The 25,403-nt window shown below is 42.8% G+C and overlaps 21 non-coding genes across 21 annotated transcripts; all 21 read right to left on the bottom strand.

The window, feature by feature from the left end:
- Positions 1 to 1,910: 1,910 nt before the first annotated feature.
- Positions 1,911 to 1,993, bottom strand: TRNAL-UAG (transfer RNA leucine (anticodon UAG)). Its single transcript has one exon. It is a non-coding gene; the product is annotated as a tRNA-Leu (tRNA).
- A 1,026-nt stretch (positions 1,994 to 3,019) lies between these two features.
- TRNAL-AAG (transfer RNA leucine (anticodon AAG)) lies at positions 3,020 to 3,102 on the bottom strand. Its single transcript has one exon. It is a non-coding gene; the product is annotated as a tRNA-Leu (tRNA).
- A 189-nt stretch (positions 3,103 to 3,291) lies between these two features.
- Positions 3,292 to 3,374, bottom strand: TRNAL-CAG (transfer RNA leucine (anticodon CAG)). The gene has a single exon. It is a non-coding gene; the product is annotated as a tRNA-Leu (tRNA).
- Positions 3,375 to 5,289: 1,915 nt separating this feature from the next.
- On the bottom strand, positions 5,290 to 5,372 carry TRNAL-CAG (transfer RNA leucine (anticodon CAG)). Its single transcript has one exon. It is a non-coding gene; the product is annotated as a tRNA-Leu (tRNA).
- Positions 5,373 to 7,113: 1,741 nt separating this feature from the next.
- On the bottom strand, positions 7,114 to 7,196 carry TRNAL-AAG (transfer RNA leucine (anticodon AAG)). The gene has a single exon. It is a non-coding gene; the product is annotated as a tRNA-Leu (tRNA).
- An 899-nt stretch (positions 7,197 to 8,095) lies between these two features.
- TRNAL-UAG (transfer RNA leucine (anticodon UAG)) lies at positions 8,096 to 8,178 on the bottom strand. Its single transcript has one exon. It is a non-coding gene; the product is annotated as a tRNA-Leu (tRNA).
- A 1,027-nt stretch (positions 8,179 to 9,205) lies between these two features.
- On the bottom strand, positions 9,206 to 9,288 carry TRNAL-AAG (transfer RNA leucine (anticodon AAG)). Its single transcript has one exon. It is a non-coding gene; the product is annotated as a tRNA-Leu (tRNA).
- Positions 9,289 to 9,477: 189 nt separating this feature from the next.
- On the bottom strand, positions 9,478 to 9,560 carry TRNAL-CAG (transfer RNA leucine (anticodon CAG)). Its single transcript has one exon. It is a non-coding gene; the product is annotated as a tRNA-Leu (tRNA).
- A 2,013-nt stretch (positions 9,561 to 11,573) lies between these two features.
- Positions 11,574 to 11,656, bottom strand: TRNAL-CAG (transfer RNA leucine (anticodon CAG)). Its single transcript has one exon. It is a non-coding gene; the product is annotated as a tRNA-Leu (tRNA).
- A 1,741-nt stretch (positions 11,657 to 13,397) lies between these two features.
- TRNAL-AAG (transfer RNA leucine (anticodon AAG)) lies at positions 13,398 to 13,480 on the bottom strand. Its single transcript has one exon. It is a non-coding gene; the product is annotated as a tRNA-Leu (tRNA).
- A 188-nt stretch (positions 13,481 to 13,668) lies between these two features.
- Positions 13,669 to 13,751, bottom strand: TRNAL-CAG (transfer RNA leucine (anticodon CAG)). Its single transcript has one exon. It is a non-coding gene; the product is annotated as a tRNA-Leu (tRNA).
- A 1,741-nt stretch (positions 13,752 to 15,492) lies between these two features.
- On the bottom strand, positions 15,493 to 15,575 carry TRNAL-AAG (transfer RNA leucine (anticodon AAG)). The gene has a single exon. It is a non-coding gene; the product is annotated as a tRNA-Leu (tRNA).
- A 191-nt stretch (positions 15,576 to 15,766) lies between these two features.
- Positions 15,767 to 15,849, bottom strand: TRNAL-CAG (transfer RNA leucine (anticodon CAG)). The gene has a single exon. It is a non-coding gene; the product is annotated as a tRNA-Leu (tRNA).
- Positions 15,850 to 16,481: 632 nt separating this feature from the next.
- TRNAL-UAG (transfer RNA leucine (anticodon UAG)) lies at positions 16,482 to 16,564 on the bottom strand. The gene has a single exon. It is a non-coding gene; the product is annotated as a tRNA-Leu (tRNA).
- Positions 16,565 to 17,862: 1,298 nt separating this feature from the next.
- On the bottom strand, positions 17,863 to 17,945 carry TRNAL-CAG (transfer RNA leucine (anticodon CAG)). Its single transcript has one exon. It is a non-coding gene; the product is annotated as a tRNA-Leu (tRNA).
- A 1,735-nt stretch (positions 17,946 to 19,680) lies between these two features.
- TRNAL-AAG (transfer RNA leucine (anticodon AAG)) lies at positions 19,681 to 19,763 on the bottom strand. Its single transcript has one exon. It is a non-coding gene; the product is annotated as a tRNA-Leu (tRNA).
- Positions 19,764 to 19,952: 189 nt separating this feature from the next.
- Positions 19,953 to 20,035, bottom strand: TRNAL-AAG (transfer RNA leucine (anticodon AAG)). The gene has a single exon. It is a non-coding gene; the product is annotated as a tRNA-Leu (tRNA).
- A 904-nt stretch (positions 20,036 to 20,939) lies between these two features.
- On the bottom strand, positions 20,940 to 21,022 carry TRNAL-UAG (transfer RNA leucine (anticodon UAG)). Its single transcript has one exon. It is a non-coding gene; the product is annotated as a tRNA-Leu (tRNA).
- Positions 21,023 to 22,321: 1,299 nt separating this feature from the next.
- On the bottom strand, positions 22,322 to 22,404 carry TRNAL-CAG (transfer RNA leucine (anticodon CAG)). Its single transcript has one exon. It is a non-coding gene; the product is annotated as a tRNA-Leu (tRNA).
- A 2,013-nt stretch (positions 22,405 to 24,417) lies between these two features.
- TRNAL-CAG (transfer RNA leucine (anticodon CAG)) lies at positions 24,418 to 24,500 on the bottom strand. The gene has a single exon. It is a non-coding gene; the product is annotated as a tRNA-Leu (tRNA).
- A 632-nt stretch (positions 24,501 to 25,132) lies between these two features.
- Positions 25,133 to 25,215, bottom strand: TRNAL-UAG (transfer RNA leucine (anticodon UAG)). Its single transcript has one exon. It is a non-coding gene; the product is annotated as a tRNA-Leu (tRNA).
- Between the last annotated feature and the right edge of the window lie 188 nt (positions 25,216 to 25,403).

Below are 25,403 nucleotides of genomic sequence, written 5' to 3'. Positions count from 1 at the left end.
ACAGGACAATAAACACAGAAGATCACACATGAAAGCATTTCATTTCACAGGTGTACTGTTTTTATGCTTTTAGAATAACTTATACCTCTCACCAGCTATTTAGGGTTCTGTATCCTACTCACAAAATTACCTTGCCTGCGACCTTTCTCTCTATACACAAACAACTACTGCTCAGGAAGTAGGAAGGCAGAAGGTGGGGCAGGTTATGCAAATTTATGCTGGCAATGTGCCTTGCACATTCATGCAGAATTTCTAGATCCTTGCTGGAAACAAGAGAGCAGGCCTTGTTTCAGATCAACTGTCCCTAGCAAGGAACGTCTGAGCACATCCATTCTTTTGCTCTCTAGCCCCTGGCTTGGGACTCACCCTCACTGGCTGAGGAGTGAAGTTCTGCATACCAACGTTGCATAGAAGGTATGTTTGTGATTGGTTTGAGATGGGTGGGAGGTCAAGAGCAGGGAAAAGCAAGTCACTTTCACTTCTAGTCTCCTCTTCTATGCCTACCTGCCGTTCACTCACTCTGTCTTTGTTTCATTCTCTCCTTCCTCAACACCCCATCTCACTCACTCGCTCTATCATTTGTGCTCTTTCCCCTTGCTCTTCATTTCATAGTGGAAACATCTCTTGAATGGATCATTAGAAAATGAGGTTACATAAAATTAAAAATCTACTTATTGGAAACCAAAAATATCACAAGACTGAATGTAAGCCATTTCTTCAATAAAAGGGATTTTTTAGGCACCCCCCAAAAAACACATAAAACACCACTAGTGCTAGAAGAATATTATAAGAGCTTGAAGACAGAATTGGGCAAATTCATTTGCAGTTGAAACTGAAGTTTGGTACTTATTCAGATATTATATGCACTGCCAATTTTTAGCTGAGATTCTGAAGGAACGCAGAGACAAAATGGACTTAAAGTTTTGTCAGAAGTGGGATTCGAACCCACGCCTCCAGCTGAGACTGCGGCCTTAATGCAGCTCCTTAGACCACTCGGCCATCCTAACCACATGTTGCTTGTTCATCTACATAGTGAGAAAGATAGTGTGAACAAAAAAAACACACATCTTAGGCCATAAGTGGATATAGCAAGAAAAAAACTCACTGCACTTTTCCAAAAAGACAACCATATAAGCCCATGTGAGGGAAATGATCTGATTTTCTCCCTCAATAAAAAAGAAGATTAAACACAGGTTTGTCAGAAGTGGGATTTGAACCCACGCCTCCAGAAGAGACTGCGACCTGAACGCAGCGCCTTAGACCACTCGGCATCCTGACTTGCATTTGCAGCACCTTCCACAAGCCAGACAGCCATGCAAGTTTGGTACCGAAAAGGCATGCCCTCAATTTATTTATCCCATTATAAGCATTTCCAACAGATCTTCGAACAATCCATACAGAGCAGTACCTATGAAGAACTCTTTAGACCTTTAAAGCATACAAAGAGAAAGTGCTATTCACCAGCCACTTGAACGGCCCAAAGCTGCTTTGAAATTGAGTCAACAGCCACATCTTGGTTGACTAAAGCAAATTCAACAAGGGATCTCAATGTCACAACATAGGGTGGAATTTGCAAATCTAAGCAGCCCCTGATCACTGCCCTGAGGAAATTGCTGTAAGTGTGCTGGAGTCCAGCTGTCTACCAGGTGCTTGGCATTCTTCCAAATTTGTATGGCCTGTCTGGCCAGGGAATACAAGAGAATGACTCTTCTAGATGAGCTCTTACATGGGTCCTAAGCTCATTTGGTAAGGATTGCACTTTATCAGCAAGACTTTGTACAACAGAAATATATGAGAAACCCAAGCTCTCTTGACTAGACGAGGACAGAACAACGTCCCAGGTGAAGACGAACAGAAGCAACTTCCATCAGATGTTATCCTGATGAAGAAGATTATATCTCCAAAAGTCATGTCAGAAGTGGGATTCGAACCCACGCCTCCGGAGGAGACTGCGGCCTAAACACAGCGCCTTAGACCACTCGGCCATCCTGACAGTGAAGAGTCCTAAGAAATGTATAAAAGTAACTCTGAAATTTCTGCGTCCATGCAAGCTTGAAATAATTTCAACCTTCAAACACAAGGTGCAACTTTTTGCACAGGACAATAAACACAGAAGATCACATATGAAAGCATTTCATTTCACAGGTGTACTGTTTTTATGCTTTTAGAATAACTTATACCTCTCACCAGCTATTTAGGGTTCTGTATCCTACTCACAAAATTATCTTGCCTGCGACTTCTCTCTTTATACACAAACAACTACTGCTCAGGAAGTAGGAAGGCAGAAGGTGGGGCAGTTTATCCAAATTTATGCTGTCAATGTGCCTTGCAGATTCATGCAGAATTTCTAGATCCTTGCTGGAAACAAGAGAGCAGGCCTTGTTTCAGATCAACTGTCCCTAGCAAGGAACGTCTGAGCACATCCATTCTTTTGCTCTCTAGCCCCTGGCTTGGGACTCACCCTCACTGGCTGAGGAGTGAAGTTCTGCATACCAACGTTGCATAGAAGGTATGTTTGTGATTGGTTTGAGATGAGTGGGAGGTCAAGAGCAGGGAAAAGCAAGTCACCTTCACTTCTAGTCTCCTCTTCTATGCCTACCTGCCGTTCACTCACTCTGTCTTTGTTTCATTCTCTCCTTCCTCAACACCCCATCTCACTCACTGGCTCTATCATTTGTGCTCTTTCCCCTTGCTCTTCATTTCATAGTGGAAACATCTCTTGAATGGATCATTAGAAAATGAGGTTACATAAAATTAAAAATCTACTTATTGGAAACCAAAAATATCACAAGACTGAATGTAAGCCATTTCTTCAATAAAAGGGATTTTTTAGGCACCCCCCAAAAAACACATAAAACACCACTAGTGCTAGAAGAATATTATACGAGCTTGAAGACAGAATTGGGCAAATTCATTTGCAGTTGAAACTGAAGTTTGGTACTTATTCAGATATTATATGCACTGCCAATTTTTAGCTGAGATTCTGAAGGAACGCAGAGACAAAATGGACTTAAAGTTTTGTCAGAAGTGGGATTCGAACCCACGCCTCCAGGAGAGACTGCGGCCTTAACGCAGCGCCTTAGACCACTTGGCCATCCTGACCACATGTTGCTTGTCCATCTACATAGTGAGAAAGATAGTGTGGACAAAAAAAACACACATCTTAGGCCATAAGTGGCTATAGCAAGAAAAAAACTCACTGCACTTTTCCAAAAAGACAACCATATAAGCCCATGTGAGGGAAATGATCTGATTTTCTCCCTCAAGAAAAAAGAAGATTAAACACAGGTTTGTCAGAAGTGGGATTTGAACCCACGCCTCCAGAAGAGACTGCATCCTGAACGCAGCGCCTTAGACCACTCAGCCATCCTGACTTGCATTTGCAGCACCTTCCACAAGCCAGACAGCCATGCAAGTTTGGTACCGAAAAGGCATGCCCTCAATTTATTTATCCCATTATAAGCATTTCCAACAGATCTTTGAACAATCCATACAGAGCAGTACCTATGAAGAACTCTTTAGACCTTTAAAGCGTACAAAGAGAAAGTGCTATTCACCAGCCACTTGAACGGCGCAAAGCTGCTTTGAAATTGAGTCAACAGCCACATCTTGGCTGACTAAAGCAAATTCAACAAGGGAGCTCAATGTCACAACATAGGGTGGAATACGCAAATCTAAGCAGCCCCTGATCACTGCCCTGAGGGCATTGCTGTAAGTGTGCTGGAGTACAGCTGTCTACCAGGTGCTTGGCATTCTTCCAAATTTGCATGGCCTGTCTGGCGAGGGAATACAAGAGCATGACTCTTCTAGATGAGCTCTTACATGGGTCCTAAGCTCATTTGGTAAGGATTGCACTTTATCAGCAAGACTTTGTACAACAGAAATATATGAGAAACCCAAGCTCTCTTGACTAGACGAGGACGGAATAACGTCCCAGGTGAAGACGAACAGATGCAACTTCCATCAGATGTTATCCTGATGAAGAAGATTATATCTCCAAAAGTCATTTCAGAAGTGGGATTCGAACCCACACCTCCAGAGGAGACTGCACCCTAAACACAGCGTCTTAGTCCACTCGGCCATCCTGACAGTGAAGAGGCCTAAGAAATGTATAAAAGTCACTCAGAAATGTCTGCGTCCATGCAAGCTTGAAATAATTTCAACCTTCAAACACAAGGTGCAACTTTTTGCACAGGACAATAAACACAGAAGATCACATATGAAAGCATTTCATTTCACAGGTGTACTGTTTTTATGCTTTTAGAATAACTTATACCTCTCACCAGCTATTTAGGGTTCTGTATCCTACTCACAAAATTATCTTGCCTGCGACCTCTCTCTTTATACACAAACAACTACTGCTCAGGAAGTAGGAAGGCAGAAGGTGGGGCAGTTTATGCAAATTTATGCTGCCAATGTGCCTTGCAGATTCATGCAGAATTTCTAGATCCTTGCTGGAAACAAGAGAGCAGGCCTTGTTTCAGATCAACTGTCCCTAGCAAGGAACGTCTGAGCACATCCATTCTTTTGCTCTCTAGCCCCTGGCTTGGGACTCACCCTCACTGGCTGAGGAGTGACGTTCTGCATACCAACGTTGCATAGAAGGTATGTTTGTGATTGGTTTGAGATGGGTGGGAGGTCAAGAGCAGCACTCGCTCTATCATTTGTGCTCTTTCCCCTTGCTCTTCATTTCATAGTGGAAACATCTCTTGAATGGATCATTAGAAAATGAGGCTACATAAAATTAAAAATCTACTTATTGGAAACCAAAAATATCACAAGACTGAATGTAAGCCATTTCTTCAATAAAAGGGATTTTTTAGGCACCCCCCAAAAAACACATAAAACACCACTAGTGCTAGAAGAATATTATAAGAGCTTGAAGACAGAATTGGGCAAATTCATTTGCAGTTGAAACTGAAGTTTGGTACTTATTCAGATATTTTATGCACTGCCAATTTTTAGCTTAGATTCTGAAGGAACGCAGAGACAAAATGGACTTAAAGTTTTGTCAGAAGTGGGATTCGAACCCACGCCTCGAGGAGAGACTGCAGCCTTAACGCAGCCCCAACGCAGCCCCTTAGACCACTCGGCCATCCTGACCACATGTTGCTTGTCCATCTACATAGTGAGAAAGACAGTGTGAACAAAAAAAACACACATCTTAGGCCATAAGTGGCTATAGCAAGAAAAAAACTCACTGCACTTTTCCAAAAAGACAACCATATAAGCCCATGTGAGGGAAATGATCTGATTTTCTCCCTCAAGAAAAAAGATTAAACACAGGTTTGTCAGAAGTGGGATTTGAACCCACGCCTCCAGAAGAGACTGCGACCTGAACGCAGCGCCTTAGACCACTCGGCCATCCTGACTTGCATTTGCAGCACCTTCCACAAGCCAGACAGCCATGCAAGTGGGGTACCGAAAAGGCATGCCCTCAATTTATTTATCCCATTATAAGCATTTCCAACAGATCTTTGAACAATCCATACAGAGCAGTACCTATGAAGAACTCTTTAGACCTTTAAAGCGTACAAAGAGAAAGTGCTATTCACCAGCCACTTGAACGGCCCAAAGCTGCTTTGAAATTAAGTCAATAGCCACATCTTGGCTGACTAAAGCAAATTCAACAAGGGATCTCAATGTCACAACATAGGGTGGAATTCGCAAATCTAAGCAGCCCCTGATCACTGCCCTGAGGAAATTGCTGTAAGTGTGCTGGAGTCCAGCTGTCTACCAGGTGCTTGGCATTCTACCAAATTTGTATGGCCTGTCTGGCCAGGGAATACAAGAGAATGACTCTTCTAGATGAGCTCTTACATGGGTCATAAGCTCATTTGGTAAGGATTGCACTTTATCAGCAAGACTTTGTACAACAGAAATATATGAGAAACCCAAGCTCTCTTGACTAGACGAGGACAGAATAACGTCCCAGGTGAAGACGAACAGAAGCACCTTCCATCAGATGTTATCCTGATGAAGAAGATTATATCTCCAAAAGTTATTTCAGAAGTGGGATTCGAACCCACGTCTCCAGAGGAGACTGTGGCCTAAACACAGCACCTTAGACCACTCGGCCATCCTGACAGTGAAGAGTCCTAAGAAATGTATAAAAGTCACTCAGAAATTTCTGCGTCCATGCAAGCTTGAAATAATTGCAACCTTCAAACACAAGGTGCAACTTTTTGCACAGGACAATAAACACAGAAGATCACATATGAAAGCATTTCATTTCACAGGTGTACTGTTTTTATGCTTTTAGAATAACTTATACCTCTCACCAGCTATTTAGGGTTCTGTATCCTACTCACAAAATTACCTTGCCTGCGACCTTTCTCTCTATACACAAACAACTACTGCTCAGGAAGTACGAAGGCAGAAGGTGGGGCAGTTTATGCAAATGTATGCTGTCAATGTGCCTTGCACATTCATGCAGAATTTCTAGATCCTTGCTGGAAACAAGAGAGCAGGCCTTGTTTCAGATCAACTGTCCCTAGCAAGGAACGTCTGAGCACATCCATTCTTTTGCTCTCTAGCCCCTGGCTTGGGACTCACACACACTGGCTGAGGAGTGAAGTTCTGCATACCAACGTTGCATAGAAGGTATGTTTGTGATTGGTTTGAGATGGGTGGGAGGTCAAGAGCAGGGAAAAGCAAGTCACTTTCACTTCTAGTCTCCTCTTCTATGCCTACCTGCCGTTCACTCACTCTGTCTTTGTTTCATTCTCTCCTTCCTCAACTCCCCATCTCACTCACTCGCTCTATCATTTGTGCTCTTTCCCCTTGCTCTTCATTTCATAGTGGAAACATCTCTTGAATGGATCATTAGAAAATGAGGTTACATAAAATTAAAAATCTACTTATTGGAAACCAAAAATATCACAAGACTGAATGTAAGCCATTTCTTCAATAAAAGGGATTTTTTAGGCACCCCCCAAAAAACACATAAAACACCACTAGTGCTAGAAGAATATTATAAGAGCTTGAAGACAGAATTGGGCAAATTCATTTGCAGTTGAAACTGAAGTTTGGTACTTATTCAGATATTATATGCACTGCCAATTTTTAGCTGAGATTCTGAAGGAACGCAGAGACAAAATGGACTTAAAGTTTTGTCAGAAGTGGGATTCGAACCCACGCCTCCAGGAGAGACTGCGGCCTTAACGCAGCGCCTTAGACCACTCGGCCATCCTGACCACATGTTGCTTGTCCATCTACATAGTGAGAAAGATAGTTTGAACAAAAAAAACACACATCTTAGGCCATAAGTGGCTATAGCAAGAAAAAAACTCACTGCACTTTTCCAAAAAGACAACCATATAAGCCCATGTGAGGGAAATGATCTGATTTTCTCCCTCAAGAAAAAAGAAGATTAAACACAGGTTTGTCAGAAGTGGGATTTGAACCCACGCCTCCAGAAGAGACTGCAACCTGAACGCAGAGTCTTAGACCACTTGGCCATCCTGACTTGCATTTGCAGCACCTTCCACAAGCCAGACAGCCATGCAAGTTTGGTACCGAAAAGGCATGCCCTCAATTTATTTATCCCATTATAATCATTTCCAACAGATCTTTGAACAATCCATACAGAGCAGTACCTATGAAGAACTCTTTAGACCTTTAAAGCGTACAAAGAGAAAGTGCTATTCACCAGCCACTTGAACGGCCCAAAGCTGCTTTGAAATTGAGTCAACAGCCACATCTTGGCTGACTAAAGCAAATTCAACAAGGGAGCTCAATGTCACAACATAGGGTGGAATACGCAAATCTAAGCAGCCCCTGATCACAGCCGACATTGCTGTAAGTGTGCTGGAGTACAGCTGTCTACCAGGTGCTTGGCATTCTTCCAAATTTGCATGGCCTGTCTGGCCAGGGAAAACAAGAGCATGACTCTTCTAGATGAGCTCTTACATGGGTCCTAAGCTCATTTGGTAAGGATTGCACTTTATCAGCAAGACTTTGTACAACAGAAATATATGAGAAACCCAAGCTCTCTTGACTAGACGAGGACGGAATAACGTCCCTGGTGAAGACGAACAGATGCAACTTCCATCAGATGTTATCCTGATGTAGAAGATTATATCTCCAAAAGTCATTTCAGAAGTGGGATTTGAACCCACGCCTCCAGAGGAGACTGCAGCCTAAACACAGCGCCTTAGACCACTCGGCCATCCTGACAGTGAAGAATCCTAAGAAATGTATAAAAGTCACTCAGAAATTTCTGCGTCCATGCAAGCTTGAAATAATTTCAACCTTCAAACACAAGGTGCAACTTTTTGCACAGGACAATAAACACAGAAGATCACATATGAAAGCATTTCATTTCACAGGTGTACTGTTTTTATGCTTTTAGAATAACTTATACCTCTCACCAGCTATTTAGGGTTCTGTATCCTACTCACAAAATTATCTTGCCTGCGACTTCTCTCTTTATACACAAACAACTACTGCTCAGGAAGTAGGAAGGCAGAAGGTGGGGCAGTTTATCCAAATTTATGCTGTCAATGTGCCTTGCAGATTCATGCAGAATTTCTAGATCCTTGCTGGAAACAAGAGAGCAGGCCTTGTTTCAGATCAACTGTCCCTAGCAAGGAACGTCTGAGCACATCCATTCTTTTGCTCTCTAGCCCCTGGCTTGGGACTCACCCTCACTGGCTGAGGAGTGAAGTTCTGCATACCAACGTTGCATAGAAGGTATGTTTGTGATTGGTTTGAGATGGGTGGGAGGTCAAGAGCAGGGAAAAGCAAGTCACCTTCACTTCTAGTCTCCTCTTCTATGCCTACCTGCCGTTCACTCACTCTGTCTTTGTTTCATTCTCTCCTTCCTCAACACCCCATCTCACTCACTGGCTCTATCATTTGTGCTCTTTCCCCTTGCTCTTCATTTCATAGTGGAAACATCTCTTGAATGGATCATTAGAAAATGAGGTTACATAAAATTAAAAATCTACTTATTGGAAACCAAAAATATCACAAGACTGAATGTAAGCCATTTCTTCAATAAAAGGGATTTTTTAGGCACCCCCCCAAAAAACACATAAAACACCACTAGTGCTAGAAGAATATTATACGAGCTTGAAGACAGAATTGGGCAAATTCATTTGCAGTTGAAACTGAAGTTTGGTACTTATTCAGATATTATATGCACTGCCAATTTTTAGCTGAGATTCTGAAGGAACGCAGAGACAAAATGGACTTAAAGTTTTGTCAGAAGTGGGATTCGAACCCACGCCTCCAGGAGAGACTGTGGCCTTAACGCAGCGCCTTAGACCACTCGGCCATCCTGACCACATGTTGCTTGTCCATCTACATAGTGAGAAAGATAGTGTGAACAAAAAAAACACACATCTTAGGCCATAAGTGGCTATAGCAAGAAAAAAACTCACTGCACTTTTCCAAAAAGACAACCATATAAGCCCATGTGAGGGAAATGATCTGATTTTCTCCCTCAAGAAAAAAGAAGATTAAACACAGGTTTGTCAGAAGTGGGATTTGAACCCACGCCTCCAGAAGAGACTGCATCCTGAACGCAGCGCCTTAGACCACTCAGCCATCCTGACTTGCATTTGCAGCACCTTCCACAAGCCAGACAGCCATGCAAGTTTGGTACCGAAAAGGCATGCCCTCAATTTATTTATCCCATTATAAGCATTTCCAACAGATCTTTGAACAATCCATACAGAGCAGTACCTATGAAGAACTCTTTAGACCTTTAAAGCGTACAAAGAGAAAGTGCTATTCACCAGCCACTTGAACGGCGCAAAGCTGCTTTGAAATTGAGTCAACAGCCACATCTTGGCTGACTAAAGCAAATTCAACAAGGGAGCTCAATGTCACAACATAGGGTGGAATACGCAAATCTAAGCAGCCCCTGATCACAGCCCTGAGGGCATTGCTGTAAGTGTGCTGGAGTACAGCTGGCCACCAGGTGCTTGGCATTCTTCCAAATTTGCATGGCCTGTCTGGCGAGGGAATACAAGAGCATGACTCTTCTAGATGAGCTCTTACATGGGTCATAAGCTCATTTGGTAAGGATTGCACTTTATCAGCAACACTTTGTACAACAGAAATATATGAGAAACCCAAGCTCTCTTGACTAGACGAGGACAGAATAAAGTCCCAGGTGAAGACGAACAGAAGCAACTTCCATCAGATGTTATCCTGATGAAGAAGATTATATCTCCAAAAGTCATTTCAGAAGTGGGATTCGAAACCACGCCTCCAGAGAAGACTGCGGCCTAAACACAGCGCCTTAGACCACTCAGCCATCCTGACAGTGAAGAGTCCTAAGAAATGTATAAAAGTCACTCAGAAATTTCTGCGTCCATGCAAGCTTGAAATAATTTCAACCTTCAAACACAAGGTGCAACTTTTTGCACAGGACAATAAACACAGAAGATCACATATGAAAGCATTTCATTTCACAGGTGTACTGTTTTTATGCTTTTAGAATAACTTGTACCTCTCACCAGCTATTTAGGGTTCTGTATCCTACTCACAAAATTACCTTGCCTGCGACCTTTCTCTCTATACACAAACAACTACTGCTCAGGAAGTAGGAAGGCAGAAGGTGGGGCAGTATATGCAAATTTATGCTGTCAATGTGCCTTGCACATTCATGCAGAATTTCTAGATCCTTGCTGGAAACAAGAGAGCAGGCCTTGTTTCAGATCAACTGTCCCTAGCAAGGAACTTCTGAGCACATCCATTCTTTTGCTCTCTAGCCCCTGGCTTGGGACTCACCCTCACTGGCTGAGGAGTGAAGTTCTGCATACCAACGTTGCATAGAGGGTATGTTTGTGATTGGTTTGAGATGGGTGGGAGGTCAAGAGCAGGGAAAAGCAAGTCACTTTCACTTCTAGTCTCCTCTTCTATGCCTACCTGCCGTTCACTCACTCTGTCTTTGTTTCATTCTCTCCTTCCTCAACACCCCATCTCACTCACTCGCTCTATCATTTGTGCTCTTTCCCCTTGCTCTTCATTTCATAGTGGAAACATCTCTTGAATGGATCATTAGAAAATGAGGTTACATAAAATTAAAAATCTACTTATTGGAAACCAAAAATATCACAAGACTGAATGTAAGCCATTTCTTCAATAAAAGGGATTTTTTAGGCACCCCCCAAAAAACACATAAAACACCACTAGTGCTAGAAGAATATTATAAGAGCTTGAAGACAGAATTGGGCAAATTCATTTGCAGTTGAAACTGAAGTTTGGTACTTATTCAGATATTTTATGCACTGCCAATTTTTAGCTTAGATTCTGAAGGAACGCAGAGACAAAATGGACTTAAAGTTTTGTCAGAAGTGGGATTCGAACCCACGCCTCGAGGAGAGACTGCGGCCTTAACGCAGCGCCTTAGACCACTCGGCCTTCCTGACCACATGTTGCTTGACCATCTACATAGTGAGAAAGATAGTGTGAACAAAAAAAACACACATCTTAGGCCATAAGTGGCTATAGCAAGAAAAAAACTCTCTGCACTTTTCCAAAAAGACAACCATATAAGCCCATGTGAGGGAAATGGTATGATTTTCTCCCTCAAGAAAAAAGAAGATTAAACACAGGTTTGTCAGAAGTGGGATTTGAACCCACGCCTCCAGAAGAGACTGCGACCTGAACGCAGCGCCTTAGACCACTCAGCCATCCTGACTTGCATTTGCAGCACCTTCCACAAGCCAGACAGCCATGCAAGTGGGGTACCGAAAAGGCATGCCCTCAATTTATTTATCCCATTATAAGCATTTCCAACAGATCTTTGAACAATCCATACAGAGCAGTACCTATGAAGAACTCTTTAGACCTTTAAAGCGTACAAAGAGAAAGTGCTATTCACCAGCCACTTGAACGGCCCAAACCTACTTTGAAATTGAGTCAACAGCCACATCTTGGCTGACTAAAGCAAATTCAACAAGGGAGCTCAATGTCACAACATAGGGTGGAATACGCAAATCTAAGCAGCCCCTGATCACAGCCCTAAGGACATTGCTGTAAGTGTGCTGGAGTACAGCTGTCTACCAGGTGCTTGGCATTCTTCCAAATTTGCATGGCCTGTCTGGCCAGGGAATACAAGAGCATGACTCTTCTAGATGAGCTCTTACATGGGTCCTAAGCTCATTTGGTAAGGATTGCACTTTATCAGCAAGACTTTGTACAACAGAAATATATGAGAAACCCAAGCTCTCTTGACTAGACGAGGACGGAATAACGTCCCAGGTGAAGACGAACAGATGTAACTTCCATCAGATGTTATCCTGATGAAGAAGATTATATCTCCAAAAGTCATTTCAGAAGTGGGATTCGATCCCACGCCTCCAGAGGAGACTGCAGCCTAAACACAGCGCCTTAGACCACTCGGCCATCCTGACAGTGAAGAGTCCTAAGAAATGTATAAAAGTCACTCAGAAATTTCTGCGTCCATGCAAGCTTGAAATAATTTCAACCTTCAAACACAAGGTGCAACTTTTTGCACAGGACAATAAACACAGAAGATCACATATGAAAGCATTTCATTTCACAGGTGTACTGTTTTTATGCTTTTAGAATAACTTATACCTCTCACCAGCTATTTAGGGTTCTGTATCCTACTCACAAAATTACCTTGCCTGCGACCTTTCTCTCTATACACAAACAACTACTGCTCAGGAAGTAGGAAGGCAGAAGGTGGGGCAGTTTATGCAAATTTATGCTGGCAATGTGCCTTGCACATTCATGCAGAATTTCTAGATCCTTGCTTGAAACAAGAGAGCAGGCCTTGTTTCAGATCAACTGTCCCTAGCCAGCAACGTCTGAGCACATCCACTCTTTTGCTCTCTAGTCCCTGGCTTGGGACTCACCCTCACTGGCTGAGGAGTGAAGTTCTGCATACCAACGTTGCATAGAAGGTATGTTTGTGATTGGTTTGAGATGGGTGGGAGGTCAAGAGCAGGGTAAAGCAAGTCACCTTCACTTCTAGTCTCCTCTTCTGTGCCTACCTGCCGTTCACTCACTCTGTCTTTGTTTCATTCTCTCCTTCCTCAACACCCCATCTCACTCACTCGCTCTATCATGTGTGCTCTTTCCCCTTGCTCTTCATTTCATAGTGGAAACATCTCTTGAATGGATCATTAGAAAATGAGGTTACATAAAATTAAAAATCTACTTATTGGAAACCAAAAATATCACAAGACTGAATGTAAGCCATTTCTTCAATAAAAGGGATTTTTTAGGCACCCCCCAAAAAACACATAAAACACCACTAGTGCTAGAAGAATATTATAAGAGCTTGAAGACAGAATTGGGCAAATTCATTTGCAGTTGAAACTGAAGTTTGGTACTTATTCAGATATTATATGCACTGCCAATTTTTAGCTGAGATTCTGAAGGAACGCAGAGACAAAATGGACTTAAAGTTTTGTCAGAAGTGGGATTCGAACCCACGCCTCCAGGAGAGACTGCGGCCTTAACGCAGCGCCTTAGACCACTCGGCCATCCTGACCACATGTTGCTTGTCCATCTACATAGTGAGAAAGATAGTGTGAACAAAAAAAACACACATCTTAGGCCATAAGTGGCTATGCAAGAAAAAAACTCACTGCACTTTTCCAAAAAGACAACCATATAAGCCCATGTGAGGGAAATGATCTGATTTTCTCCCTCAAGAAAAAAGAAGATTAAACACAGGTTTGTCAGAAGTGGGATTTGAACCCACGCCTCCAGAAGAGACTGCGTCCTGAACACAGCGCCTTAGACCACTCAGCCATCCTGACTTGCATTTGCAGCACCTTCCACAAGCCAGACAGCCATGCAAGTTTGGTACCGAAAAGGCATGCCCTCAATTTATTTATCCCATTATAAGCATTTCCAACAGATCTTTGAACAATCCATACAGAGCAGTACCTATGAAGAACTCTTTAGACCTTTAAAGCGTACAAAGAGAAAGTGCTATTCACCAGCCACTTGAACGGCCCAAAGCTGCTTTGAAATTGAGTCAACAGCCACATCTTGGCTGACTAAAGCAAATTCAACAAGGGAGCTCAATGTCACAAAATAGGGTGGAATACGCAAATCTAAGCAGCCCCTGATCACAGCCCTGAGGACATTGCTGTAAGTGTGCTGGAGTACAGCTGTCTACCAGGTGCTTGGCATTCTTCCAAATTTGCATGGCCTGTATGGCCAGGGAATACAAGAGCGTGACTCTTCTAGATGAGCTCTTACATGGGTCCTAAGCTCATTTGGTAAGGATTGCACTTTATCAGCAAGACTTTGTACAACAGAAATATATGAGAAACCCAAGCTCTCTTGACTAGACGAGGACGGAATAACGTCCCAGGTGAAGACGAACAGATGCAACTTCCATCAGATGTTATCCTGATGAAGAAGATTATATCTCCAAAAGTCATGTCAGAAGTGGGATTCGAACCCACGCCTCCAGAGGAGACCGTGGCCTAAACACAGCACCTTAGACCACTCGGCCAACCTGACAGTGGAGAGTCCTAAGAAATGTATAAAAGTCACTCAGAAATTTCTGCGTCCATGCAAGTTTGAAATAATTTCAACCTTCAAACACAAGGTGCAACTTTTTGCACAGGACAATAAACACAGAAGATCACATATGAAAGCATTTCATTTCACAGGTGTACTGTTTTTATGCTTTTAGAATAACTTATACCTCTCACCAGCTATTTAGGGTTCTGTATCCTACTCACAAAATTACCTTGCCTGCGACCTCTCTCTTTATACACAAACAACTACTGCTCAGGAAGTAGGAAGGCAGAAGGTGGGGCAGTTTATGCAAATTTATGCTGTCAATGTGCCTTGCAGATTCATGCAGAATTTCTAGATCCTTGCTGGAAACAAGAGAGCAGGCCTTGTTTCAGATCAACTGTCCCTAGCAAGGAACGTCTGAGCACATCCATTCTTTTGCTCTCTAGCCCCTGGCTTGGGACTCACCCTCACTGGCTGAGGAGTGAAGTTCTGCATTCCAACGTTGAATAGAAGGTATGTTTGTGATTGGTTTGAGATGGGTGGGAGGTCAAGAGCAGGGAAAAGCAAGTCACCTTCACTTCTAGTCTCCTCTTCTATGCCTACCTGCCGTTCACTTACTCTGTCTTTGTTTCATTCTCTCCTTCCTCAACACCCCATCTCACTCACTGGCTCTATCATTTGTGCTCTTTCCCCTTGCTCTTCATTTCATAGTGGAAACATCTCTTGAATGGATCATTAGAAAATGAGGTTACATAAAATTAAAAATCTACTTATTGGAAACCAAAAATATCACAAGACTGAATGTAAGCCATTTCTTCAATAAAAGGGATATTTTAGGCACCCCCCAAAAAACACATAAAACACCACTAGTGCTAGAAGAATATTATACGAGCTTGAAGACAGAATTGGGCAAATTCATTTGCAGTTGAAACTGAAGTTTTGTACTTATTCAGATATTATATGCACTGCCAATTTTTAGCTGAGATTCTGAAGGAACGCAGAGACAAAATGGACTTAAAGTTTTGTCAGAAGTGGGATTCGAACCCACGTCTCCAGGAGAGACTGCGGCCTTAACGCAGCGCCTTAGACCACTCGGCCATCCTGACCACATGTTGCTTGAACATCTACATAGTGAGAAAGATAGTGTGAACAAAAAAAAACACACATCTTAGGCGATGAGTGGCTATAGCAAGAAAAAAAACTCACTGCACTTTTCCAAAAAGACAACCATATAAGCCCATGTGAGGGAAATGATCTGATTTTCTCCCTCAAGAAAAAAGAAGATTAAACACAGGGTTACCAGAAGTGGGATTTGAACCCACGCCTCCAGAAGAGACTGCGACCTGAACGCAGCGCCTTAGACCACTCGGCCATCCTGACTTGCAATTGCAGCACCTTCCACAAGCCAGACAGCCATGCAAGTGGGGTACGGAAAAGGCATGCCCTCAATAAGTTTATCCCATTATAAGCATTTCCAACAGATCTTTGAACAATCCATACAGAGCAGTACCTATGAAGAACTCTTTAGACCTTTAATGAGTACAAAGAGAAAGTGCTATTCACCAGCCACTTGAACGGCCCAAAGCTGCTTTGAAATTGAGTCAACAGCCACATCTTGGCTGACTAAAGCAAATTCAACAAGGGAGCTCAATGTCACAACATAGGGTGGAATACACAAATCTAAGCAGCCCCTGATCACAGCCCTGAGGACATTGCTGTAAGTGTGCTGGAGTACAGCTGTCTACCAGGTGCTTGGCATTCTTCCAAATTTGCATGGCCTGTCTGGCCAGGGAATACAAGAGCATGACTCTTCTAGATGAGCTCTTACATGGGTCCTAAGCTCATTTGGTAAGGATTGCACTTTATCAGCAAGACTTTGTAAAACAGAAATATATGAGAAACCCAAGCTCTCTTGACTAGACGAGGACGGAATAACGTCCCAGGTGAAGACGAAGAGATGCAACTTCCATCAGATGTTATCCTGATGAAGAAGATTATATCTCCAAAAGTCATTTCAGAAGTGGGATTCGAACCCACGCCTCCAGAGGAGACTGCAGCCTAAACACAGCGCCTTAGACCACTCGGCCATCCTGACAGTGAAGAGTCCTAAGAAATGTATAAAAGTCACTCAGAAATTTCTGCGTCCATGCAAGCTTGAAATAATTTCAACCTTCAAACACAAGGTGCAACTTTTTGCACAGGACAATAAACACAGAAGATCACATATGAAAGCATTTCATTTCACAGGTGTACTGTTTTTATGCTTTTAGAATAACTTATACCTCTCACCAGCTAGTTAGGGTTCTGTATCCTACTCACAAAATTATCTTGCCTGCGACCTCTCTCTTTATACACAAACAACTATTGCTCAGGAAGTAGGAAGGCAGAAGGTGGGGCAGTTTATGCAAATTTATGCTGTCAATGTGCCTTGCAGATTCATGCAGAATTTCTAGATCCTTGCTGGAAACAAGAGAGCAGGCCTTGTTTCAGATCAACTGTCCCTAGCCAGCAACGTCTGAGCACATCCACTCTTTTGCTCTCTAGTCCCTGGCTTGGGACTCACCCTCACTGGCTGAGGAGTGAAGTTCTGCATACCAACGTTGCATAGAAGGTATGTTTGTGATTGGTTTGAGATGGGTGGGAGGTCAAGAGCAGGGTAAAGCAAGTCACCTTCACTTCTAGTCTCCTCTTCTGTGCCTACCTGCCGTTCACTCACTCTGTCTTTGTTTCATTCTCTCCTTCCTCAACACCCCATCTCACTCACTGGCTCTATCATTTGTGCTCTTTCCCCTTGCTCTTCATCTCATAGTGGAAACATCTCTTGAATGGATCATTAGAAAATGAGGTTACATAAAAATAAAAATCTACTTATTGGAAACCAAAAATATCACAAGACTGAATGTAAGCCATTTCTTCAATAAAAGGGATTTTTTAGGCACCCCCCAAAAAACACATAAAACACCACTAGTGCTAGAAGAATATTATACGAGCTTGAAGACAGAATTGGGCAAATTCATTTGCAGTTGAAACTGAAGTTTGGTACTTATTCAGAAATGATATGCACTGCCAATTTTTAGCTGAGATTCTGAAGGAACGCAGAGACAAAATGGACTTAAAGTTTTGTCAGAAGTGGGATTCGAACCCACGCCTCCAGGAGAGACTGCTGCCTTAACGCAGCGCCTTAGACCACTTGGCCATCCTGACCACATGTTGCTTGTTCATCTACATAGTGAGAAAGATAGTGTGAACAAAAAAAACACACATCTTAGGCCATGAGTGGCTATAGCAAGAAAAAAACTCACTGCACTTTTCCAAAAAGACAACCATATAAGCCCATGTGAGGGAAATGATCTGATTTTCTCCCTCAGGAAAATAGAAGATTAAACACAGATTTGTCAGAAGTGGGATTTGAACCCACGCCTCCAGAAGAGACTGCGACCTGAACGCAGCACCTTAGACCACTCGGCCATCCTGACTTGCATTTGCAGCACCTCCCACAAGCCAGACAGCCATGCAAGTGGGGAACCGAAAAGGCATGCCCTCAATTTATTTATCCCATTATAAGCATTTCCAACAGATCTTTGAACAATCCATACAGAGCAGTACCTATGAAGAACTCTTTAGACCTTTAATGAGTACAAAGAGAAAGTGCTATTCACCAGCCACTTGAACGGCCCAAAGCTGCTTTGAAATTGAGTCAATAGCCACATCTTGGCTGACTAAAGCAAATTCAACAAGGGATCTCAATGTCACAACATAGGGTGGAATTCGCAAATCTAAGCAGCCCCTGATCACTGCCCTGAGGAAATTGCTGTAAGTGTGCTGGAGTCCAGCTGTCTACCAGGTGCTTGGCATTCTTCCAAATTTGTATGGCCTGTCTGGCCAGGGAATACAAGAGAATGACTCTTCTAGATGAGCTCTTACATGGGTCATAAGCTCATTTGGTAAGGATTGCACTTTATCAGCAAGACTTTGTACAACAGAAATATATGAGAAACGCAAGCTCTCTTGACTAGACGAGGACAGAATAACGTCCCAGGTGAAGACGAACAGAAGCAACTTCCATCAGATGTTATCCTGATGAAGAAGATTATATCTCCAAAAGTCATTTCAGAAGTGGGATTCGAACCCACGCCTAAAGAGGAGACTGCGGCCTAAACACAGCGCCTTAGACCACTCGGCCATCCTGACAGTGAAGAGTTCTGAGAAATGTATAAAAGTCACTCTGAAATTTCTGCGTCCATGCAAGCTTGAAATAATTTCAACCTTCAAACACAAGGTACAACTTTTTGCACAGGACAATAAACACAGAAGATCACATATGAAAGCATTTCATTTCACAGGTGTACTGTTTTTATGCTTTTAGAATAACTTATACCTCTCACCAGCTATTTAGGGTTCTGTATCCTACTCACAAAATTACCTTGCCTGCGACCTTTCTCTCTATACACAAACAACTACTGCTCAGGAAGTAGGAAGGCAGAAGGTGGGGCAGTTTATGCAAATTTATGCTGGCAATGTGCCTTGCACATTCATGCAGAATTTCTAGATCCTTGCTGGAAACAAGAGAGCAGGCCTTGTTTCAGATCAACTGTCCCTAGCAAGGAACGTCTGAGCACATCCATTCTTTTGCTCTCTAGCCCCTGGCTTGGGACTCACCCTCACTGGCTGAGGAGTGAAGTTCTGCATACCAACGTTGCATAGAAGGTATGTTTGTGATTGGTTTGAGATGGGTGGGAGGTCAAGAGCAGGGAAAAGCAAGTAACTTTCACTTCTAGTCTCCTCTTCTATGCCTACCTGCCGTTCACTCACTCTGTCTTTGTTTCATTCTCTCCTTCCTCAACACCCCATCTCACTCACTCGCTCTATCATTTGTGCTCTTTCCCCTTGCTCTTCATTTCATAGTGGAAACATCTCTTGAATGGATCATTAGAAAATGAGGTTACATAAAATTAAAAATCTACTTATTGGAAACCAAAAATATCACAAGACTGAATGTAAGCCATTTCTTCAATAAAAGGGATTTTTTAGGCACCCCCCGAAAAACACATAAAACACCACTAGTGCTAGAAGAATATTATACGAGCTTGAAGACAGAATTGGGCAAATTCATTTGAAACTGAAGTTTGGTACTTATTCAGATATTATATGCACTGCCAATTTTTAGCTGAGATTCTGAAGGAACGCAGAGACAAAATGCATTTAAAGATTTGTCAGAAGTGGGATTCGAACCCACGCCTCCAGGAGAGACTGTGGCCTTAACGCAGCGCCTTAGACCACTCGGCCATCCTGACCACATGTTGCTTGTCCATCTACATAGTGAGAAAGATAGTGTGAACAAAAAAAACACACATCTTAGGCCATAAGTGGCTATAGCAAGAAAAAAACTCACTGCACTTTTCCAAAAAGACAACCATATAAGCCCATGTGAGGGAAATGATCTGATTTTCTCCCTCAAGAAAAAAGAAGATTAAACACAGGTTTGTCAGAAGTGGGATTTGAACCCACGCCTCCAGGAGAGACTGCGGCCTTAACGCAGCGCCTTAGACCACTCGGCCATCCTGACCACATGTTGCTTGTCCATCTACATAGTGAGAAAGATAGTGTGAACAAAAAAAACACACATCTTAGGCCATAAGTGGCTATAGCAAGAAAAAAACTCACTGCACTTTTCCAAAAAGACAACCATATAAGCCCATGTGAGGGAAATGATCTGATTTTCTCCCTCAAGAAAAAAGAAGATTAAACACAGGTTTGTCAGAAGTGGGATTTGAACCCACGCCTCCAGAAGAGACTGCGATCTGAACTCAGCGCCTTAGACCACTCAGCCATCCTGACTTGCATTTGCAGCACCTTCCACAAGCCAGACAGCCATGCAAGTTTGGTACCGAAAAGGCATGCCCTCAATTTATTTATCCCATTATAAGCATTTCCAACAGATCTTTGAACAATCCACACAGAGCAGTACCTATGAAGAACTCTTTAGACCTTTAATGAGTACAAAGAGAAAGTGCTATTCACCAGCCACTTGAACGGCCCAAAGCTGCTTTGAAATTGAGTCAATAGCCACATCTTGGCTGACTAAAGCAAATTCAACAAGGGATCTCAATGTCACAACATAGGGTGGAATTCGCAAATCTAAGCAGCCCCTGATCACTGCCCTGAGGAAATTGCTGTAAGTGTGCTGGAGTCCAGCTGTCTACCAGGTGCTTGGCATTCTTCCAAATTTGTATGGCCTGTCTGGCCAGGGAATACAAGAGAATAACTCTTCTAGATGAGCTCTTACATGGGTCATAAGCTCATTTGGTAAGGATTGCACTTTATCAGCAAGACTTTGTACAACAGAAATATATGAGAAACCCAAGCTCTCTTGACTAGACGAGGACAGAATAACGTCCCAGGTGAAGACGAACAGAAGCAACTTCCATCAGATGTTATCCTGATGAAGAAGATTATATCTCCAAAAGTCATTTCAGAAGTGGGATTCGAACCCACGCCTCCAGAGGAGACTGCGGCCTAAACACAGCGCCTTAGACCACTCGGCCATCCTGACAGTGAAGAGTCCTAAGAAATGTATAAAAGTCACTCTGAAATTTCTGCGTCCATGCAAGCTTGAAATAATTTCAACCTTCAAACACAAGGTGCAACTTTTTGCACAGGACAATAAACACAGAAGATCACATATGAAAGCATTTCATTTCACAGGTGTACTGTTTTTATGCTTTTAGAATAACTTATACCTCTCACCAGCTATTTAGGGTTCTGTATCCTACTCACAAAATTACCTTGCCTGCGACCTTTCTCTCTATACACAAACAACTACTGCTCAGGAAGTAGGAAGGCAGAAGGTGGGGCAGTTTATGCAAATTTATGCTGGCAATGTGCCTTGCACATTCATGCAGAATTTCTAGATCCTTGCTGGAAACAAGAGAGCAGGCCTTGTTTCAGATCAACTGTCCCTAGCAAGGAACGTCCGAGCACATCCATTCTTTTGCTCTCTAGCCCCTGGCTTGGGACTCACCCTCACTGGCTGAGGAGTGAAGTTCTGCATACCAACGTTGCATAGATGGTATGTTTGTGATTGGTTTGAGATGGGTGGGAGGTCAAGAGCAGGGAAAAGCAAGTCACCTTCACTTCTAGTCTCCTCTTCTATGCCTACCTGCCGTTCACTCACTCTGTCTTTGTTTCATTCTCTCCTTCCTCAACACCCCATCTCACTCACTCGCGCTATCATTTGTGCTCTTTCCCCTTGCTCTTCATTTCATAGTGGAAACATCTCTTGAATGGATAATTAGAAAATGAGGTTACATAAAATTAAAAATCTACTTATTGGAAACCAAAAATATCACAAGACTGAATGTAAGCCATTTCTTCAATAAAAGGGAGTTTTTTAGGCACCCCCCAAAAAACACATAAAACACCACTAGTGCTAGAAGAATATTATAAGAGCTTGAAGACAGAATTGGGCAAATTCATTTGCAGTTGAAACTGAAGTTTGGTACTTATTCAGATATTGTATGCACTGCCAATTTTTAGCTGAGATTCTGAAGGAACGCAGAGACAAAATGGACTTAAAGTTTTGTCAGAAGTGGGATTCGAACCCACGCCTCCAGGAGAGACTGCAGCCTTAACGCAGCGCCTTAGACCACTCGGCCATCATGACCACATGTTGCTTGTCCATCTACATAGTGAGAAAGATAGTGTGAACAAAAAAAACACACATCTTAGGCCATAAGTGGCTATAGCAAGAAAAAAACTCACTGCACTTTTCCAAAAAGACAACGATATAAGCCCATGTGAGGGAAATGATCTGATTTTCTCCCTCAAGAAAAATGAAGATTAAACACAGGTTTGTCAGAAGTGGGATTTGAACCCATGCCTCCAGAAGAGACTGCGACCTGAACGCAGCGCCTTAGACCACTCGGCCATCCTGACTTGCATTTGCAGCACCTTCCACAAGCCAGACAGCCATGCAAGTGGGGTACCGAAAAGGCATGCCCTCAATTTATTTATCCCATTATAAGCATTTCCAACAGATCTTTGAACAATCCATACAGAGCAGTAACTATGAAGAACTCTTTAGACCTTTAAAGCGTACAAAGAGAAAGTGCTATTCACCAGCCACTTGAACGGCCCAAAGCTGCTTTGAAATTGAGTCAACAGCCACATCTTGGCTGACTAAAGCAAATTCAACAAGGGAGCTCAATGTCACAACATAGGGTGGAATACGCAAATCTAAGCAGCCCCTGATCACAGCCCTGAGGACATTGCTGTAAGTGTGCTGGAGTACAGCTGTCTACCAGGTTCTTGACATTCTTCCAAATTTGCATGGCCTGTCTGGCCAGGGAATACAAGAGCATGACTCTTCTAGATGAGCTCTTACATGGGTCCTAAGCTCATTTGGTAAGGATTGCACTTTATCAGCAAGACTTTGTACAACAGAAATATATGAGAAACCCAAGCTCTCTTGACTAGACGAGGACGGAATAACGTCCCAGGTGAAGACGAACAGATGCAACTTCCATCAGATGTTATCCTGATGAAGAAGATTATATCTCCAAAAGTCATTTCAGAAGTGGGATTCGAACCCACGCCTCCACAGGAGACTGTAGCCTACACACAGCACCTTAGACCACTCGGCCATCCTGACAGTGAAGAGTCCTAAGAAATGTTTAAAAGTCACTCAGAAATTTCTGCGTCCATGCAAGCTTGAAATAATTTCAACCTTCAAACACAAGGTGCAACTTTTTGCACAGGACAATAAACACAGAAGATCACATATGAAAGCATTTCATTTCACAGGTGTACTGTTTTTATGCTTTTAGAATAACTTATACCTCTCACCAGCTATTTAGGGTTCTGTATCCTACTCACTAAATTATCTTGCCTGCGACCTCTCTCTTTATACACAAACAACTACTGCTCAGGAAGTAGGAAGGCAGAAGGTGGGGCAGTTTATGCAAATTCATGCTGTCAATGTGCCTTGCAGATTCATGCAGAATTTCTAGATCCTTGCTGGAAACAAGAGAGCAGGCCTTGTTTCAGATCAACTGTCCCTAGCAAGGAACGTCTGAGCACATCCATTCTTTTGCTCTCTAGCCCCTGGCTTGGGACTCACCCTTACTGGCTGAGGAGCGAAGTTCTGCATACCAACGTTGCATAGAAGGTATGTTTGTGATTGGTTTGAGATGGGTGGGAGGTCAAGAGCAGGGAAAAGCAAGTCACCTTCACTTCTAGTCTCTTCTTCTATGCCTACCTGCCGTTCACTCACTCTGTCTTTGTTTCATTCTCTCCTTCCTCAACACCCCATCTCACTCACTGGCTCTATCATTTGTGCTCTTTCCCCTTGCTCTTCATTTCATAGTGGAAACATCTCTTGAATGGATCATTAGAAAATGAGGTTACATAAAATTAAAAATCTACTTATTGGAAAGCAAAAATATCACAAGACTGAATGTAAGCCATTTCTTCAATAAAAGGGATTTTTTAGGCACCCCCCAAAAAACACATAAAACACCACTAGTGCTAGAAGAATATTATACGAGCTTGAAGACAGAATTGGGCAAATTCATCTGCAGTTGAAACTGAAGTTTGGTACTTATTCAGATATTATATGCACTGCCAATTTTTAGCTGAGATTCTGAAGGAACGCAGAGACAAAATGGACTTAAAGTTTTGTCAGAAGTGGGATTCGAACCCACGCCTCCAGGAGAGACTGCAGCCTTAACGCAGCGCCTTAGACCACTCGGCCATCATGACCACATGTTGCTTGTCCATCTACATAGTGAGAAAGATAGTGTGAACAAAAAAAACACACATCTTAGGCCATAAGTGGCTATAGCAAGAAAAAAACTCACTGCACTTTTCCAAAAAGACAACGATATAAGCCCATGTGAGGGAAATGATCTGATTTTCTCCCTCAAGAAAAATGAAGATTAAACACAGGTTTGTCAGAAGTGGGATTTGAACCCACGCCTCCAGAAGAGACTGCGACCTGAACGCAGCGCCTTAGACCACTCGGCCATCCTGACTTGCATTTGCAGCACCTTCCACAAGCCAGACAGCCATGCAAGTGGGGTACCGAAAAGGCATGCCCTCAATTTATTTATCCCATTATAAGCATTTCCAACAGATCTTTGAACAATCCATACAGAGCAGTAACTATGAAGAACTCTTTAGACCTTTAAAGCGTACAAAGAGAAAGTGCTATTCACCAGCCACTTGAACGGCCCAAAGCTGCTTTGAAATTGAGTCAACAGCCACATCTTGGCTGACTAAAGCAAATTCAACAAGGGAGCTCAATGTCACAACATAGGGTGGAATACGCAAATCTAAGCAGCCCCTGATCACAGCCCTGAGGACATTGCTGTAAGTGTGCTGGAGTACAGCTGTCTACCAGGTTCTTGACATTCTTCCAAATTTGCATGGCCTGTCTGGCCAGGGAATACAAGAGCATGACTCTTCTAGATGAGCTCTTACATGGGTCCTAAGCTCATTTGGTAAGGATTGCACTTTATCAGCAAGACTTTGTACAACAGAAATATATGAGAAACCCAAGCTCTCTTGACTAGACGAGGACGGAATAACGTCCCAGGTGAAGACGAACAGATGCAAATTCCATCAGATGTTATCCTGATGAAGAAGATTATATCTCCAAAAGTCATATCAGAAGTGGGATTCGAACCCACGCCTCCAGAGGAGACTGCGGCCTAAACACAGCGCCTTAGACCACTCGGCCATCCTGACAGTGGAGAGTCTTAAGAAATGTATGATAGTCACTCAGAAATTTCTGCGTCCATGCAAGCTTGAAACAATTTCAACCTTCAAACACAAGGTGCAACTTTTTGCACAGGACAATAAACACAGAAGATCACATATGAAAGCATTTCATTTCACAGGTGTACTGTTTTTATGCTTTTAGAATAACTTATACC

This window comes from Lissotriton helveticus, chromosome 8 (genome assembly GCF_964261635.1).
Source record: "Lissotriton helveticus chromosome 8, aLisHel1.1, whole genome shotgun sequence".
Classification (NCBI taxonomy): domain Eukaryota; kingdom Metazoa; phylum Chordata; class Amphibia; order Caudata; family Salamandridae; genus Lissotriton; species Lissotriton helveticus.
Note: the sequence above shows the minus strand (reverse complement) of the source record. Positions and strands in the feature narration are given on the sequence as shown.